Here is an 18074-nt window from a genome sequence, read left to right on the forward strand (position 1 = left end):
AGTCTTACTCGTACTTTTATGGTTTCTGGATTCTGTTTTCTGCTTAGGAATGTCTTACTAACTCCAAAAACATTTTAAGCTCTCTTTTTTTTCTCTCTTAGCATCAAATTTTAAAGCATGTGGTATTTATTTTAGTATAAGATATGAAATATTGATCAAACTTGCTTTTTCCAGGATGTTACTCAGTTGTTCAAACATCTTTTATTAATTAATCTATTTTTTAAAATATCTGAAATATTAACTTATTTTTGTTTATTATTTCGTCTTTAGTTGTTGTTTTGAGACAGGACAGAATCTTACTATGTAGCCCCATGGTCTTGAACTCAAATTTCCCTGACTCAGCTTCCTGATTTATAGTCAAGTGCTAACAAACCCAGACCTTATTTTCTCTTTAATTAAAGAGTTCTCATTTTATCCTCTAGGTAGTAGGATACAGGTTTGCCCTCATCTTTTGACATTGCTGTAGAAAAATAACTTAGACTAATTTATTTGCAAGTAATGGGAATCTACTGCTCGTAGTCCTGCAGAATGTGCAATTTAAGATCAAGAGGCCAGAGCATCTGTTTCTGTTGAAGGCTCTTTCCTCCACACATGGCGTATTGCTGCTGTGGCTTCTTGTGATAGAAAGGCCAAAGAGACAAAAAGGCTCTCCACAATCCTTTTATCTGTAAGGACAATAAGCCTATTCGTGAGCGTGGAGTGCTTCTGATCCCCTTGCCTTCCCTACATCTTAATACCATTCCTCTGAGTATTAAGTCCCAACACATACATATTCCCCCTCAGCGCCTTTGCTTTTGTCAGTCGTGGGCCTTGAACTCAGGGCCTGGACACTGTCCCTGAGCTGTTTTTTGCTCAAGGCTAGTGCTTTATCACTTTGAGCCACAGCTCTACTTCTAGTTTTCTGGTGGTTAACTGGAGAGAAGAATCTCATGGACTCTTCTGTCTTGGCGGGCTCCAAATTGTGATTCTCAAATCTCAGTGTCCTGAGTAGCTAGGATTGCAGGCATGAGCCACCTGCCCTCAGTGAAATTTCTCCTTTTTAATGGTACAGGGGTCTGAACACAAGGCTTCCTACTTACTAGGCTGACACTGTATCCTTTGAGCCACATCTCCAGCCCCATTCACAGCACATGAAGCAGAGTTTTAGTCAGGAGAGCAACATGCCATACTTAGGACTTAGATAAGCATATCACTGGTTATGGTGTAGAAGCAGGACTGAGACATTAGAACCCAGGAAAACAGAGTACTGGGATTATATATCAAGTGAAAAACAGTGATTATCTGCACAGAAGTCACAGCAAGAGAACTGAAAAAGGGAAAGACATGTAACGGATTTTACATTAACTCAATTTAACGCATGTGAAGTGAGGGGATGAGGAAGGGAATACCCAGAATGACAAGTTCCTGGTTTTTCTTAGGTGCCATTCACCACCATTCACTTAAGGATGTACAAAGAGGGGAGACGACCATCACAGTCCAAGGGGAAAGAATAATTCTGGCATCATACTTAGCTTCATATATTGTGGAATGAACAATAGTCATTCAATGGACTTTTGTGTGTGCTTACACACACACACACACATGTTCACGTGCACATGCACATGTCCTGTAGAGTACAGGAAAGGCCGCTGGGCTGTGAGATATCTATGTGTCTTTATTCCTTTGTGCGTCTATAACAAAATTACAAACTGGGTAAGGAATCAATAGCAGAAAGTTACATCCTTCAGTTCTGGTGTTTGGAAAGTCCATAACCAAAGGCCTGGAAGATTTCCTTTTCTGGACAGAGCTCACTTACTAGTCTACAGACAGTGACAGAGGGGACAGGAAAACTCTCACCTCAGATGAATCGTTCTGAGAGCCCAAATCCTGCTCTATCTTATTGGCATTTCCACTCTTTACTTTTGCTTGCTCACACCTGAAGATGCTGCTTGAACTTGAACTTCAGCCTGGATTTTTGCGGATTCATTGGAGATGACATCTCAGGAAGTTTTCTCTCTGGGCTGGCTTTGAACCTCAGTCCCCCAAGTCTCAGTCCTATGAATAGCTAAGTTTACAAGTATGAGCTACCAGCACTCATCTGTTACTAATATTCTTGAGAGTCAAGAAACTTGCTTGCAAGGATTGCTTTGGGACTTTAGTGAACAAATAAGACTTTTTTTTTTTACTGTTGCCTATTGTTTTATTTAGTTTTTAAACTTCATTTACATGTTTTTAATTGTACATTAAAAGAAAATCATTTGAACAAAACAAAATGGCACTCTGATTAAACTGCATTTCTCAACCTGGATCCAGCTTGGATTTTGCCTTCCTCTAGATATTACCTTCCTCCTCTAACTTCCTCTCTTTTCCAATATGCAAGCTTTTTCCTTCCCTGCTAGCCACAGAGGAGAGGCCAGGCCTTCCTGGTCAATAGTTCTCAATTCAGATGTGTAATGGCAAACATCACCTCATACACTTTTTCTGACCTCTTTGTGTCTTACAAAGTAAAGCATCGAAAAGAAGTAAAAATGAGAAGATAAGGAAAGATGTGGAAAGGACGGTACACCTCAGTGGCGCCCACCTCATGGTGATTTGTCCCCTGGCTCTCTTGTTCAGTCAGGTCTTTTGAAGGCAGGAGAGTTTTACCTTGCATTTCTGTCTCCTTCAACTTAGTAAATTTCTCTATCTCAGCCATATTGGTTTGTCAGATGATAGGAGAGGGAGTGGAAGGAGGTGCATGAAAGAGGAGACACCAGCTTGCTCAATGACCACCACTAAGTTGCATACAGTCCTCAGTCCTAATCCTTTTATTAGAGAGCATGTCCTGCAAGCATGTACTTACCTTTGGCAAGTTATGCCAAGTGATAGCTCAAACTCATCATGCCATTTCAACTGCGAACACTCACCAGACCTTGGATCTTACCACTAGATTTAAACTAGAAGTACCTCTTGCCTGCAGTTTTACAGTGTATTTGAGAAAGGTGCTCTACAAAGTTCTAAAATGCTAACATTGCATCCTGCAGAGAGATGTACCTGGAAGCTTTTTCTTTCACCATAACAGTTATGAAGATTTAGGAATACAACTCAAGCATGATAGAGCAGCACTTACCCATCAAAATTTAGATATTCAAAGACTTCCCACATGCTACCCTCACTCTTTGGATGAGAAAAATTGTTACTAAATTTTAACTCTCTGGGGATTTTTAAAATGACATAACAAATAGGCAGTGGTTAAATGTCTATATTTAATATTCTAAAAACTGAAGTGTGACTCAAGGTCAACAAATAAGACTTTTAATTAGTGTATCAGCTCATTTTTAGGCAATTGACCTAAAGGAGTTACAGGTATAAATGTACCTGTAGAAATAGTTCTCTTAAGCTCACTTACTTAAATATTTTAAACAACTTCCCTAAGATTTAGTTACAATACTAACAACATTTTTCATTATGTACGTAAGTGCAAAAACAAAATCAATAAGTGGTCTACATCATGCCAAGCATTTTTTAAAGTAAGATTTAATATGCCAAGTACTAGATGTGCGGTTGACATTTAATAAATGTCAACGAGAATAAGAACATTCTTCACTGAAAGTATAATTTTGGATTTCAACCTTTTCACAGTATTGCTCTCTTTTCAAGATGCATTTATGAAAGTTCAAAATCCTTTTAGGGAAGTTTATCTTTAAAACTCTTAAAGAAGAGAATGCTTGCATTTCAGCTTAAACATATTTGTACCTTAAGTGCAAGATGAGGAAAGAAAATTACTTTAAATAAAAACGTGGAACAAAAGATTAGTAGATCCTGAGTTTTGATTCTCTTAGTATCAGCAGAGAGAAGCTGCAACAGGTATCCTTCAGAGTTAACTAACTTTAAGAAGCTTGTAGTCGCACAGAAAGAGGTAAGACTTGGGAGGAAATATCCTTAATGGAGAATCATGTGTAATGGGCAAAAGGAAAAACCAGATTTCAAAGATGTGACATTTTAGATACATCGTTGAAATGAAATGGAAAACAAAACAAAATCCTCATTTTCAAAGGCCTTCCCTTCTATGGGGAAAACGAAGCTGTGTGCACATGAGCCGCCTCGTATCTATGTCTGTAGCCATGTCTATACTTGCGTTGATGGACATGGCGGATGATGTCAGATCCACAGCAATGGCGTGAAGAGAGGAGGAGTGACATGATTTCACACAGAAGGGTCCAGAAAGGCCTCAATGACACTATGGTATTTGGGCAGCGGCTTTGCAGAGGGAGGTCAGGAGATGAATTACGAAGACCACCCTTGGCAGGTAGAGAACAAAGAACTGTGGTGGGTAAGAAGACTGAGGCAAGACCAACACTCCCCAATGCCAAGGGCCTTGGAAGTGCTTGACGGGACCCTGACTCTTGCTCTGATTGAGGTGGGAGCTTCTGAAGGAATGAGTGGAGTGAACAGAACAGGAGCCTGATCTAATATGACTTCCACAGGGATCACTGGACATCTGAGATCAAGCCAAGCCGCCCACATGCCCGTCACTTTGTTGGGAGATAGTTGAGGCCCAGCTCAGGCCCTTTTTCCATGAAACCAGTGTCATTCCCTGTCGTTTCTCCAACCTCAGTCACCTAGGTGGACACTTAGGACACTTTTAAGTGAGGGTCTGGCTCTGTAGCCCAGCCTGGCTTCAGACCCTTGATTCATCTTTCTCAGCTTCGCGAGTATGCTGCGACACGCAGCACACTTCTTCTTAGATTAGCGTAAGTGAATGTTAATTATTGCAATAGTAACAATCACTTACTCATAGTAATAAGGGCTTTACTGTGGTATTTACATTCATGCATATAATGCACTTTAATTAGACTCAGTCTAAATTTCTTTTTCTTAATCCTTTTTATCTTCCCTTTTAACAGTTGTTTTTTTTAAGGGGGGGTGGTTCGTTACAGGTCACTTCTCTTTTTTTTTTTTTTTTTTTTTTTGCCAGTCCTGGGCCTTGGATTCAGGGCCTGAGCACTGTCCCTGGCTTCTTTTTGCTCAAGGCTAGCACCCTGCCATTTGAGCCGCAGCACCACTTCTGGCCATTTTCTGTATATGTGGTGCTGGGGAATCGAACCGAGGGCTTCATGTATACGAGGCAAGCATTCTTGCCACTAGGCCATATCCCCAGCCCCCACAGGTGACTTCTTAAGTGTGCACTTGTGATGTAAATTAGAAACTCTTTACCCAGATCCCTTCCATCTATTTACTAATTGAGCTAGGAGGATGAAGAGACGTTCTCCTCTTTGCATCCAGCAAAACCCAAACCCTCAACATCCTGTGGCTAAGATGCCTGCCTGTTCAGGTTGATAGGGTAACTACTGATTCATGATCTGAATGACTTGGGAAAGCACAGGAAACTGGAGACCCTCGACCTTCCTAGAGCCTCCTGTACACAGGGAAGAGCCTGTCTCTAGAACATTTACTCACGTCCATATCTAATAGTATGGACGCAGCTGTCATCTGTCTTCTTTTTTTTTTTTTTTTTTTTGCTAGTCCTGGAGCTTGGACTCAGGGCCTGAGCACTGTCCCTGGCTTCTTTTTGCTCAAGGCTAGCACTCTGCCACTTGAGCCACAGCGCCACTTCTGACCATTTTCTGTATATGTGGTGCTGGGGAATCAAACCCAGGGCCTCATGTATATGAGGCAGGCACTCTTGCCACTAGGCCATATCCCCAGCCCATCTGTCTTCTTTTTTTTTTTTGCCAGTCCTGGGGCTTGGACTCAGGGCCTGAGCACTGTCCCTGGCTTCCTTTTGCTCAAGGCTAGCACTCTGCCACTTGAGCCACAGTGCCACTTCTGGCCGTTTTCTGTATATGTGGTGCTGGGGAATCGAACCCAGGGCCTCATGCATACGAGGCAAGCTCTCTTGCCACTAGGCCATATCCCCAGCCCCAATGTCATCTGTCTTCTTATGTTCTGTACTTTGTGTGGAGTGATGAGAATCTATTCCACCACTTACTTCATTAGTAACCCACATTAAAACCAATTAGTATGGCCATTCCAAGAGGCCTGGGTTAGGGCCTCAGATGTAGCTGCATATGTGAAGTACCTGGAGTAATTTTAAAAAACAACACAGAGGCCTGGGGGGGCAGTCATCTTAAGAATGATGAATTAGCTCATATGGGGTGTGGCTGGCATGCACACTTTCCATATCTCCCCAGTTCATCTTAATGTGCAAAGAAAGTTTTGACTACTACTGATTTACAAGAGCACCCAGAAGAGGAGGTCTGAACTGATGTTGATTCTTGACCTTGCAGGGGTCTTTGGTCTGTCTCTACATCCCACATTGTATATAATAAAGCAGTGAGCTAGATAATTCTACAGGCAACTCTCCAGTACTATATACTGCTTTAGGGCCAGCTGGAGTCATGTGGAACTCAGTCTGGACTTGGAAGGAATTTGACCGAGAGTAACCTTTCTCCCCTACCCAGTGGAATTTCGCTGTTTTAAGACAGTTCTTCACACTCAAGTCCACAGTAAGTGATTGTACCAGGTTTTCTGGAGAGACTGCAAAGAAAGAGTTAAAGAAGCATGACCATATTTTCCCCTTCATTAATAGCTAGGGCTTAAGCCAAAGGATAGCTCGCTTCTTGGACTGTGATCATTTGCTTTTTGTTGCCTTGGACACTTAAATAACACTTAAAATGCAGTAGCTTCGAGTGGTGCTCTAGGAAATTTTGTGCTCCACTCAATCTCAGCCTTTAATAAGAAGATGAAAAGAGGGAAGTGGGAGTATGGCCTGTATCTACCCAAGGAATCCTGATATCCACAAACAGGAGGTAGGACACTAATCAGATTTCATGATTTCAAGGCCTCCTGGAATGATAGATTTCTTTCATGTACAGAACAACCAAGTTGGCTGTTGCTTTCTATTAGTAATTCTACTTAGAATTACACTCAGATTAACTAACCAAAATATAACTCAGAGATTTAAATTGTCCTCAATCTTTTTAATCATGCAAGAAATCATTAAGTACCAATTCCCAGTCCTCATCAGAGTCTCTGTCTTTGACACCCAATATACTCCACTAGACACAAGAAGGCCCTCTTGCCTCTGTGTAAGAGACTGTGTGTTTGAAAGCTTTTCTTGAAGGAATCACCTTAGGAAATGTCCACGTTCCCTAGCCCCCATTCTGGGGGATTTGTGATGGAGGAGGAGGTTGAAGTGCATGGAGAATTCACACATGTTTGGAGAAGGCTATAAAAACCCTATTGCTTGTTTACTCTCAAATTCTATCTTTACCAGTACTTGAAGAAACACACATGTCAATTTACTGTTTAATGGCAATCCAATCCGTTTGAACTCTTATCTTCCTCTCATGGACAATTCCCATGCCTGCCCAATGTATGTGAGGGAATACAACTTTCTCTCTACCCTTCCTTGTTCTTAGATTGCTCAGAGCCTTGTAACAGAAGGCAGATTAACAAGGAAATGTATTAACATGTATACTTCATGTCTACATGGGACTAAACCTCTAAGAAGTTCTCACTGCCTCTGCTCTTGAAGAATTATCCAAAGAATGATTCAGAGAATTATTCAAAGATGGTATAACTCACCCTTAAGAAACTCAGAAAAACAAAATAGGACAACTCAAGATTCTTGGAACATGAACATCAGAATGACCAAAATGTTTACTGTGAGGCAGCTCAGAGATTTGAGAGGGGCAACTGAAGACCACAAAAGCATTGGTCTTAGTAAGAGGAAGAGAAAGAAAATGCTTTGGGACTCCAGGATAAGAACTATAATTAGGGTAACAGTTAAACAAGAAATGTACTCACGTCCTTACATATGAAACTGTAACCCCTCTGTACATCACTTAGACAATTAACTAATGAATTTTTAAAAAGAACTATAATTAGGGGATGTATTATATGCTCCTCTTGTTTGCTGAGATGAGGGTCTAAGTGAAATCGTCTCTTGATTCTGGTAATTGCTTCCATTCCTGTGCAGAAGCTTATTAATTTTGTGCAGCCTCAACCATCAATGTGTATTCCATTTTTTGAGCAGTTGGAGGTCTATTCAGAGAGACATTCTCTATGCCTCTCACTTCAAGTGCTTCCCATATTTTTTTCTTGTAAAAATTTCAGTTTCGGGTCTTTTATTAAGATCTTTTATCGTTGGAGCTAAGTTTAACGCTAGAGGTTTTTTGTTCATTTGTTCCGAGGCTATTATAAATTTTCCTAGTGTCTTTCTCAGCTTGTTCATTATTGGTGCACAGAAAAATTACTGATTTTTATATAGTATTTTGTATTCTGTTTCCTTGTCAAAAGTGTTTATTAGATCTAAGCAGCATTTTGTTTTGTTTAGGGTGTGTGTGTGTGTGTGTGTGTGTGTGTGTGTGTGTGTGGTGTTTAGGGTCTTCTAAAAATAGGGTCACATCTGTACATAGAGAATTTGACTTCTTCCTTCCCTGTTTGTATCTGTTTAGTTTTCTCCCCTTGCTTTATGGCTCTGGCTAAGAGTCTAAGCACCAGATTAAACAAGAGTAGAGGGATGTTGCTAGTCCTTTATACTTTTTCAGATCGTCAAATAGGGTCTCCCACTCTCTTTTCTCAAGCTGGCCTAGAACTGTGATCCTCCTACTGTATGCTAATACACCCAGATGATGTAGGGTTTCTCCACCCTCCCCCCCACCCCGCCCTTAAACAAGGACTCTACATAAGGCAGACCAAGTTGTAATCTTGCAGTCCTCCTGCCTCATCATCCCAGGTGCTGGGATTAGAGGCGTATGTCACCACACTCAGCCTCTATGAGTTTTCAAGGCCAGGTTTCAGAAAAGACCATTTACAGTCGGAAGATAAAGGCTGCTCAGTGGCCTCCTCTAACCATGGAAGCAAATCCAAATGGAAAGTGAATTTTCTCAGGACTCCTCCACCCTCCCGTGAGCCTCAACTTCCTCCTGTGCCTCTATCTCTTCTTGCATTCAGCTCCAGAAATGCTGGCTTTCTCTTCCTTCTTTGTTCTCTCAACAAACCCCATTCTGCCCGAGGCCTTTTGCACCATACTCTTTGTTTTCTTATCTCATGTTTTTGCCTGAATGACTCCTATTTATGTAAGTCTTTATTTAAGTCAGCCATCCTCGGGGATGTCTTTTCTGATCACCAAACCAGATTTGCATGCTTGCTACACATCCCAAAGGCACTTCAGCCTTGGCACATAATTTATGATTATAACCAACTCACTGCTTGTTCTTCTATGCAAAGATGAAGATCATGTTTTATTCATCAGGAGATTCCCAGGACCTCGCTAGACCTCGGTAATAGTTGGCATTTAAACATCTGGATGATTAACATATGGGTAAAAATATTCAATGAATGAAACAAAACACATCTTGACTAAAATTATAAGTGGCGCTTCATATTAACCAAACTCTCAGAAGTTGCTGATAAAATGTTTATCTTTCTCCGAACCAATTTTTTAATGTTGTAACTTTCAAACTCTTTAAAAAAAAAGGTTTTTAGGTAATGGACACAACTAGTTTATATATATAGTGCATGAGATAAAGTACACAAGGGAAGTCCTGGATTCTGTATTCTACACCTTTCTAAGGCAATTTAAATCAATCCAACATTCTATTTTACCTGTGCCTATGACAGACTGTAACTATTGTTATAATTGGCTCTGATTCCAACTTCCCGTATGTGTCCAATGAGGAGACTATGCAGCCAGCTGATTTTGGGAAAGATTTAAATATCCCATAATACTCCTGTTTGGATCCATGCCTTCTCTAACCCTATACTCTCTGAAGCTGCTTTAAGACAGCACATCTAGCAGGTCTATGGAGTAGAAGGAGAAAGCTGTGACAGGTAATCTCCAGGGCCTTGAGATCCTTCACCTGTGGTGGGCAAGTGGCAGTAACAAAGTCAGCTGTAGGAGTGAGAATACCCCCACTTAGTTATTAACATCACTATATTACTATATGCATAATAATATATAATAGTATATCCAATGATATATAATATCATAATATCTATATTTAGGAACATAAAGCTAAATTAAGAACTATTGATGGGAATAGGCAAAAGAACACAGTTGTCCGATGAGAGTCTGGGCACACGAGAATCTCTTGGGAGATCCTTCCAAGTTCAATGTGCTTGTCTTCTCTGTCCATCTCTGCTGAGGTTATGCAATGTGCCTCTCAGTGCACATGTATCTGGCCCTCTTGGGTAAAAACTAGAGATCAATGATCTCTCAAGAGCTGTCAGGAGGTTGGCAACAGCTTCATATAGGTTTAGCTGTGGTTACAGAGGACGTACCTCAGAGGCACCTGGGGGGACTGGGTAGGAGGAGAGTGTAAGATGAGGACAAGGCCTTTCAGAAGTCTGTGGCACTGAATCCTATTAGCATTTCCTTAGCCAGGGTAATAGTTCAGATGACTTTACCTTTATTGTCCAGTTGGCTACACTTATTACATCCAGACAGCAGTGACTTTCTACCGGGTGATTTATTGCTATATTGCTCAGCAAATGATTATAACACTAATAATTGCTACAACTTCTTCCACAAATGAGTTAGGCTCTCTACTCAGGAAGTTAACCATACTATCTCAAATCCCTGTAACAAGGAGATGAAGCAATTAGAGATATATCTCTTTAAATGCCTTAGTACTTCAAGAAAACTGGCAGTCTTACAACACTGTTCTGTGTATATTTTTGGACTTGGCTTGCTGACATTGTGCCCACCTGCTCATGTTCACTGAAGCCATAAACAGTATCAAAGCTGGGTTGATGTCACCTATCTTCGACATATGTCTGGTCTCCAGAAGCCAGATGGAGAAGAACATGGAGCTCTGACCATGTGGTCAGGTGCCAGGTCAGCTTAATTCAACAAGTATTTGTTGAGTTTCTGGTAGAAGAGCTTGTTGATTCATGACAGGCTATGTGATGGAAAGAACATGGGATGGCGAAGGGCTGAGATACACAACTTAGAAAGGTATAAGTCAGATAGTGGTAAATGTGAACAGTGTCATAATTTATGTGCTCTGTATATCTACCCTTCTCTAAGACAGGCATGGCATATTTACAGAGAATTTGCCATTTAGTTGGTCTTTGGAAATATATAAATGCATCTAATAAAGGATGACATTATGTCATTAGCAGGGAAATGGAAGGATCTAGAAGTTATCATAAGATACCATAATGAAATGTTGAACAATTAACCTGCACTTTAACAGAACTTTCAACTTTCAGAAAGTTGAAATACATGTCATCAGGTGTATAGGCATTGGTGGATGGAGGTGAATGAGTGGGGAGAATCAGGAAGAGTGAATATAATTAAAATAGTGTGTGTGTGTGTGTGTGTGTGTGTGTGTGTGTGTGTGTGTGTGTGAAGTGGGACAAGAAAACTTGATGAGATTGGTTTGGGAAGGGGAAGGGGAGGAGAGATAGGAGGTGTAGCAGACAGATGCAGGAAATCAGAGTTCCTCAGAAGACTTGGGGAGAGTGAGCATTATCAGTGTCAGCAGGCCCTAGGGCAAGGGAAGGTTTTCAGGGTTGCCCTTGGTCCAGCTTGCTTTATGACTGCTTTCCTCCCCTGATTGGCTCCTACATCTCTCCTGGCTGTGGATTGTGACCTCCCAGCAGCTCTTCACACCCATCTGGAGCCCTTCCGCCTCCTTCTCCTCTGAGTATTGAGGTAACTCAGCCAGGCTGGCTCCTCTAGCTCCAGTTCAGAAATAGTCTTCTGTTGTTCCATGTCCACAAGCCAAATCCTGTAGAAGGTCAAGGACTTCTAGTGTTTTGGTCTGTGGTGTTCTCACCTATCCTCTGAGACAAGGTCAGCTGTCTGTTCCTTACTCCTTCAGCATTTTCCTGAGGAGTCTGGACCAGGTAGCCAATGAAAATATCCTCCTCTGCTGGGACCTTCTAGGTCTTTCCAAGGCTACCACAAGTTCCCACTTAAAAACAGAATTCTCATAGACATCTGATGGTAGGCCAAATCCAAAGTGAATCTGGATTTTGACAATATGCCTAAAGCCTTTTTTCTTCACACTAGGTCCTGGAATTAGGGACATACTACACTCTCAAGACCCCTACATGGCCATCACATTTTAACTTGAGTTGCAAAGCAGACAAGCCATAGGGAACTAATATTGATGCTATGAATAATCGCTGAGGGTCACTATGAGGACCCATGTTTTCATTCCTCTTCCATAAATACCCAGGAATAGAAAAGTGGGGTTCGAGAAATGTGCAGGTATGATTATAAGAATCAGCAAAATGGCTTTCCGAACAGGTTGCACCATTTGTATCACCAAGGACAATATCTAAGAATCCTAGTTAATCTCCATCATTGTCAGTATTAACAAAATCAATCTTTTTTAATTTTGACTATTGTATAGAACAAATGACGTTTTCATCTTTTTACGTGATTCTCCACAACAGATCAGATGTGAGGCACTGAAATGTTTTGCTCATTTTAAAATAGTTTTCCATCTCCATCACAATTGTCTTCCTCAAGCAACAAATGATCGACTTTCCCTGTGTATAAAATTCCCAATCCTGGACTTTCATTTGAATATGATTAAGTAATGTTAGTGGTCATTTGTGACTGGCTTCTGTGGTTACCATAAAGTCTCCAAGGCTCATCCATGTAGTAGCATGTAGTAACAAATAGCAGTGTTTTGCTGTTATTTATGGCTGAATAATGTCCCATTGTATAGTCACACCTAATTTTCTGAGATTTTTATCATGAACTGATGCAAAATTTTGAGATTTTTTTTCATCCTCAGTTTATTTATTGTTACGAAAACAATCCTTCATGAAAGGGTTATGTCCTGGCCACAAATATTGTATTACAAACTAAAGTACAATTACTGACAATATACCAAAATCCTTTTTCAGATGCTTCTTCCAGTTAAATTCAAAGGAACAAGAATACTCCATGAGGGTTGTATATGTATTTACAGTTTTACTGGTACCAGAGATTGAACTCAGGCCTTTAGGCATTCACTTTGTTTCTTTGCTACTGGTTGGTGCCCTACCCCTTGAGTCACAACTTCAGTCCTGGGTATTGTTTGTTCGTTTTTGTTTTGGAGGTGGAATTATGCACCTTTTCTCCTGGGTTGCCTTTGAACTGCAATTCCCCAAGTCTCATTCTCCAGAGTAGCTAGGATTATAGCCATGAGCCACTGGCACATTTGTACATTTGATAGCTATTACCAATTGTCTTTCATAGAGATTATACATCTCCACCTGCAGAGTAAGACTTATTTCTCTAGAGTTGCTAACATAGGGTATTTTTTTAAACTTTCCTTTCCTTCTCCCCCAACTTCTGTTTTGTTCTTGCTCTTATTTTTTTTTAACCCCAGCTCAGCAGGCTTTATGTGATGAGGGTCAATATCTCAGTTCCTGTTTGTTTCTTTGCTCTTAAGACACACAAGAAAAAGCCCTTCCTAGGACTAATAATATTCATGTTTGTTATACTCTTGAGAAATCCATTGTAATGAATCAAGGAAGGTATTTTTAGAACATCCCACATGGGTCATTCCCAGGAAGAATGAGTGTACTGGCCAAGTTCAGTTACACCCACTACTTGTAGAAACCTGTTGAAGTCAGAGAGAGAGAGAGAGATGACAATTTCACTTATTTATTAGTCAGAGTTTAAAAATGCTTATTGGAGATAGCCATTATTCATTGATTTTTTGCATTTACTGAATAAACAGTTGTTACAATAAGGTAAGCACTTTTTTTATGCTCTTCTATGCTGTTTTTAAAAGTAGATGGGTGATATATAACATCGCCATAAAAGGAACTTGATGTACATTGAGCAAGGCAGTGACGGAAGTAAAGTTCTAAAAAAAAAAAAAAAGGCAAGGCAACATTGGGCCAAAATAATAGCACAGTATTATTTTTCTAGGTTTTCAGGTTTAATCTCAAGTCTCACCTAACTAATTTAGGTAAAGGGCAAGGCAGTAAAGCCACGAATAACCAGCTGGTTAACTATATTACTGGAGATGCCATTCTGGGCAGAAATTTGCCAAAAGCCTTCTTCTGAGTGCAAGAAACATGGGAAGCTGAGCAGCAGTTGCCTATGCCTATAATCCTGGCTACTATGGAAACTAAGTCCTGGGGATCACGGTTCAAACCCAGCTCGGACAGGAAAGTCTGTGAGACTTTTATCTTCAATTAACCACCAAAAAGCCAGAAGTGGAGATGTGGCTCAAATGGTAAAGTGCCAGACTTGAGTGGAAAAGCTAACCAAGAGTATAAAACCCTAAGTTCAAGACCCAGTACTAGCACTAAAAAATAAGGAGTAAAAAGCAGAGGAGGAAGAGAAGAAGGACATGAAAAGCAAAGTCAGGCTAGCATTCCTTTCCATTTCCATATGGCTGCCTACCCTTGCCAGAGACCCAAGCATCTTACAAAACTGCCTGCACAGAAGATACCTTGTAAACAGTTTTCACTTTACTTTGTTGCTCAAGTTGCTAATGATATTACTACTTGTTACAACCTACCTCCCATGGTTTGCTTATGTGCCAGTGGTACAAACGTTTGCTAATCAATTCAATCTCTCCTGATGCCACTGCAAAACCTACCAGAGACCCCAATGCACTCAAACCTTGCTGGGAAAAGATTGAGCCACAATATTCACAGCCTGGGCATCAAATCTGGACATGCCACAGTAGCAATGCCTACCCTACTTGAGCAAAAGCCAGAGAGCAGCAACTTAGCTGGGCATACGGACCCCAATAGTCTAACCCTGTCATCCTCTAATTATGAAAACATATAGGTAAAAAAAAGAGCTCGTTGGGAAATTTTCAGCATTCCAAGCTGAATGCCTGTAGACCCAGCAAGAGTCTGCTCCTACACAGTGGGCCGAACAGGGATGTTTGGCACACAGCTCCAACTGCTGTTACCAGTGTTACCAGGATTACCAGTGATGCCCAACTCCTGGCCTTACTACCGACCCCTAGGGTGTTGGTTCCACCCTCACAATTTCTTCAGGAAGTCTGCTCCTCAGAGCTGCCCTCTCGATGCTGGTTAGAGCCAACAGGTCTACCTGCTCCTATTCCCTGGTTTCGGAGGGCAAGAACAATTACTAAGATGCTTGTGGGGACACCAAATCTCTTGTGCTTTCTGAAAATATCCAGAACCAGGGACCCTTGGCAGGAAATGCCGTGGTGGGATGGATCCATCCTAACTGTACACCGACAGGCATTTCAGGTGAACGAAATATGGCAACAGGCTGACGGAAAGTGCCCCAGGGCCCTTCTGTGTCAGAAGGAAAGGGGAATGTGTGGCTCTTGCCGGACGGTGGCATTGAGGATAGTTGAAAGGATTCAGGGCCCAGCGGCTGGAGTGGTGAGAGTTTTTCTGACTTCTGTCTTCTCCTGATGACAGTTCGAGGTCTCCTGTACCTCCTCCATATCCTGCACAAATATCATGACGGGCCCTGGCTCCCACGTCATGTCATCATCCATATGCTGGTTCCCACAGGACATCATGACAGCAGCCTGCTAGCCAGGGATGCACTTGACCACGTCGTTCTCATGGTAGTAGCAAAGGTTCACCTGTCTTGTCTCTAGTGTTGCCAGACCCTGGGGCCAGCTATATTTGTGGGCATTTTCAACAAGCTTGTTGATAACGGTGGCAGGACAGCCACTTTCCACAGGGAGTGCTTGATGATGGCTGGAGCACAGCACCCCTTGTGGAGATCATCCTTCCCCACCTCATCCTTCTTGGGGAGTCCACCCACTCAAGGGTCTCATATTCAATTGTCTCCTCCAGGTTCAGAAGGCTGGGGTTGGCACTGCATGTTGCACGCACATATGCCTTCAGTAGCCGGATGTCTCCCTTCTGCTCTGCCAGCTGGTGTTTGTGTTTAGCTGACGTCTCCCCCAGTTCTGCAGCGCGTGTCTAATTCTGCTGCACCACTGAGCACAGCTTCCTTGCCTGAAGCAATACCACGGTGGTTTGGCAGCTAGCTCGTCTTTGGGCATCTCCAGGTCACAGCCCTGTGCACAGGTCACAGGCCTCTTCGGGTTGTGGTCACGGTTGCTCAGGTAAGCCACAGGTTCTTGGAGCTGCAACCAAGCACAGCATTGTCACAGGCAATCTGCCACTTTGATAGCATGTCCTGCGCATGATCCAAGGTACTGGGCATGAGTGGGAGACATGACAGTCTACCGGACATGTCTGCTGCTGAGAGAACCACTGGGTGATGCAGGAGTTGCAGAAAGCATGCATGTTTCCCAGAAAAACCCCTGGACTGGCTTCTTGGAGACTGCCCTGTACATAGGACAGATAAGGTCTTCATTAACATCTGCCTGGAAATGTGTTCCATCATACCCCAGGTCTCATCACTGAAAGCCAGGTCCTTCCAAAGGGTGGGGGCAGGTTCCCTGCTTATAATGTTCCGACCGCCAGATGCCTCCACTCAGTGCCACTCAGGAGACACCCAGAGAAGCACACCTTGTTGGCTGTTCAGCGGCTGAGTCTTCCTTCCTGGCAACACGTTCCATTGCCAGGGGATGGTTGTGATGTCCCAGCAGGGGCACTCCAGGCCTGCTGGAGCTGAGGCAGGGGAGGCCACTGGGTAGACCCTGTGGTGGGGCTCAGCCTTTCCTGGGAGGGGAAGGGGGAAGGGAAGGGTAGGGTAAGAAAATGTGGATCACTTATCACTGTCTCTGATGCATCCTTCTCCTCTTCTTTATTAAAAAAAAGTTATCTTTAAGTAGTTGTACAAAGGAATGGCCATTTAACAAAGCAGTATGTGAATACAATGGACTGTGATGGCCAGGTACCTGGGAGGCTCACACCTATAATCCTAGCTGTTCAAGAAGCTGAAATCTGAGGATCGAGGTTCCAAGCCAGCCCTGGCAGGAAAGTCCATGAAACCTATCTCCACTACATTACTCAGGAAAGCTGGAAGTGGTGCTGTGGCTCAAGGGGTAGAGCACTAGCCTTGAGCAAAAAGAAGCTCAAGGACAGAGTCCAGGCCCAAAGTTCAAGTCCAAGGATCCACAAATGAAATAAAATAAAAATATCGTGACCAATGTCACTTTCAACATCCTCACTCATCCCTTCTCTACACACCCATCCCTTACTCTTCCTAATTTTGTAGGATATAGATTCGATTCTTGTCTGCATTTTCCCCGTTTTTGTCTTCATTGCCTTTCCCCTCAACCCCTACCTTACCCCTTTGAGTATCCACTGCCTGGCATTTTATTTTGCTGACCTTAGACTTTGCCTTTCCAAGGAATTACACTATTTGAGTTCTCCCTTGAGTCTACTATATTTCAGCCAATACATTTGAGATGAGGCTATCCCAGTACTGTACCCATTTTCTAATTGGAAATTTGGTTTTCTTGTTGAGTTAGCTCTCTTGTGTGCCTGTGTTCAAGTCTATATTCTCAAGTTGCCTGGGTCTGGAAGGCTTTGAGTTTTGATAAGTATTTCACAAATGTTCATTCAAAATGAACATTAGACTAGGAATAATGATGAAAGCATTAGCAAACTCGTGAACTCCAAGTGAGACCTTACCATTTACACTAGGCCAGTATGTAATCTGGGCTTCTACCTCTTCTATTTCTACCCCCACCATACCTTCAAGCCATCACTTCCTGCACCTTCGATGGACCGTATGCCCTGTTAATGGACTCTGACTTGTTCTAAAAATGGAAATGCCTTTCCTATGAAGGAATATGGCTTTGAAGGGAGAGTTGTATTTCAAACCTGGGTGTAAAGTCTTTCCAAAGACAGCTCTTTCTAGAGATAACTTTTATCAGTAAGGGTATCTGTGGAAGGCAGCTGGCCAGTCAAAGGCTTACAGCCCGTTCTCTGATGAGAAGACTAACAAGAGTGTTGGAAGGTTGTTTTTCTTCTTGGGGTTGTTTATGTTGGAACTCTGTTTTGAGATGTATTATCATGCTTAACCACATTCCAGTATTCCAGGCCAGAATAAATTAGTATTCTCACACAGCTGTACAAAGTTTGTAGAGAAGTAGTGAGGACATCCAGGCACAAACACCACATTTCTTGCATCCAGTGGACCTGGTCTGATAAGGTGATAGAAAGCTCAGGCTGCCAGAGTTCTGAGAAGAATGACTTACTCCATAGTGCCATGGTGCTACAATAATGGT

General features: G+C 42.1%; 1 pseudogene; it reads right to left on the reverse strand.

The window, feature by feature from the left end:
* Nucleotides 1–14239: 14239 nt before the first annotated feature.
* LOC125339473 lies at nt 14240–16491 on the reverse strand (annotated as a pseudogene).
* Between the last annotated feature and the right edge of the window lie 1583 nt (nt 16492–18074).

Source organism: Perognathus longimembris, chromosome 21, assembly GCF_023159225.1.
Source record: "Perognathus longimembris pacificus isolate PPM17 chromosome 21, ASM2315922v1, whole genome shotgun sequence".
Lineage (NCBI taxonomy): Eukaryota > Metazoa > Chordata > Mammalia > Rodentia > Heteromyidae > Perognathus > Perognathus longimembris.